Source organism: Pteropus vampyrus, unplaced genomic scaffold (assembly GCF_000151845.1).
Source record: "Pteropus vampyrus isolate Shadow unplaced genomic scaffold, Pvam_2.0 Scaffold218, whole genome shotgun sequence".
Classification (NCBI taxonomy): Eukaryota; Metazoa; Chordata; class Mammalia; order Chiroptera; family Pteropodidae; genus Pteropus; species Pteropus vampyrus.
The window spans coordinates 639,798-642,126 of record NW_011888999.1 but is presented as its reverse complement, the minus strand read 5'-3'; positions in this window follow the sequence as shown (position 1 = coordinate 642,126).

Genomic DNA, 2,329 nt, shown 5'->3' with positions numbered 1-2,329 from the left:
TCATTTTCTTAAATCACAGCTGCCATAAACCAGGTAGTTTATCTACCTTTATTCTGTTATTCAAGCTTTCTTTTATGATTGCATCATTTTTCTAAGAGTTCTTTAGCTTTTTACTCATTTCCTATGTAAAAATCTATGGACAGGGATTTATTTTTTTTCCTTTAGGTTTATTAGGCTTGACTAAATTTGTCAGACATTTTAAATTGGCATTTGTATGTATTTCAAGGTGATTTAGTCCAAATTTATTGAGTTTTGTCAAATTGTCAAGCATTATGCTAGGTGCTGGAAAGAATGAGAAAAAAGTCACTGCCTCTGCTCTCAAGGAGATCATTTTCCCTCTACTGTTGTTAGAGAACAGTACAGCAAGGTATTGTTAGGTAGCTAATCAGACATGAGAGACAGGAGAACAAAGGAACAGAGGCCTAACCTAGAGACTGTCCAAAGAACACCCCATTGGTAGTTAGAGAACCCTCTGGCATCTTGGAAGACAAAGGACAGGAGAGTTATGACCTATAGCTGGTTTAATCCAGCTACAGACACTTAGCACAGAAGATACTACCCTAACCTGCCCACTGTTTCAGCCTCATTTTACCATCATTATAATACCATGTTTATGCCTGGAAGTTCATAAATCTAATTATAACAGACCGAATTCTAGGTAAGCACGTGTGCACTAGGCAGAGTTATATAGCAGCCAAGTGTCAATCAAAATGGCCTCACGTGCCAGTCACCTAGGAATGCCTTTGTAACCACTGATTTTAGCCCTAATATAATACAGACTTTCCCATTTCTATGTTATTATAGCCCTCTCTTTCCCTGCTGTAATCTGCTCCCCACAGGGTGTGTATCTTCTTTTCCACACAGTTAGCCAGTTTAGGTATGACCCGTTTTCTACCTCAAATGGTGCCTTCGATAAATTTTACTTCTGAATCTTGCTGACATGTAATTCTTTGCTGTGTCAAAGAACCAAGGAAAAATGCTAATTGCACTTCTGTGTTGTTACCCACCCCCCTGATGCCCCGGGGGCAACACTGGAGTTCAAATTGCCCCCCCAACAGTAAAAGCACAGTGTCTCAACAACAACAATAACAAAAATAAAGCATTCAGGGTATGGAAAGAATTTCTAATATAGAGAGAGCCACTCTTTTCTAAACAGAATGTGTTGTCCTGCTAGAATAGTAATTTTTAAAAAGTACATGTTTCCCCACCACACTACCCAATCAAATAGATCACTGATTCTTTTAAAAGAAACCTGTTGCAGAAAGTAGAACTTTCTTTTTTCTCAACATTAGTTTCAGAGATTTTGATGCACACAGACTAGAGGATAGCAAAGAATGAAAACACCAAGTATTGGAGTTCAAAAGCACGAGCAGCAATTTTCAAAATACCTTTTGCATAGGAGAAGAATGTCTTTTGGTTGTATTATTACTGTTAATGAGAGTTTGAACCGAGGAGATACAATGTTTCAGTGCTTCTAGAAGTTGCTATTAAATAATTTCCATTCATGAATCATATATAATTGAGGATAGAAGATGATGACAACTGACATGTTGACTACTCTTCAAACTTTTTTAGAAATGATGATGCCTGTAAAATAGAAAAGTATCTTTTTCTCCCCGATCTCCCTGTCTCATAATAAAGAAATAAATTGTTCCCGAATTTGAGAAATTCATTTTCTCAGGTTTATATAACAAATTGGCAGTAAGAACAGGGAGCTTGTGTCATAATGAAAAGCTAAAACATAGTTATCTCACTTCATATTTTCTGATGGCATAGCTCTCTCACACCTGTGTGAGAGAAGACTTATCAATTTTATTCTAATTTCATTAGAACCTGAAAACTCCCATGCAGCTAAATGATTTCCTTCCATTATAATAACTACTTTGGCATTTATCCTTATAAGAGTCAAGAAAGGCTAATATTCTTTAGGAAAAGAAATATCTTACAAAATTCTGACATATTTGAAAATATTTTCTTATAAGTAAAATGAGTTGTTCTAATATATTTATGGACTTTTATAACAGAAAGAGAATTTAATCTTAAGCTTTTGTATTTATGGAAATGTAAACTCAGAAAAGCTCATAGTCTTGAAAGGGGTGGTCAGAGTGACATTTGATGGCAGAGAGACATTTCATGTCCTTCCTAAGTTTCAGTGACTCTCATCTCGTTGCCATGACTATTTCTCTGAAAGACTCTTTTACAAACTCTTTCGTGGTACTTGGTACTAACAATTCATGGGTCAAGGAAAAGTAAAGTTTGATTGATTTGTCACTGTGCTTTTGGCTATCATAGCACTTAACATGTGCAAGCTGTCTATTTATATGTCTGA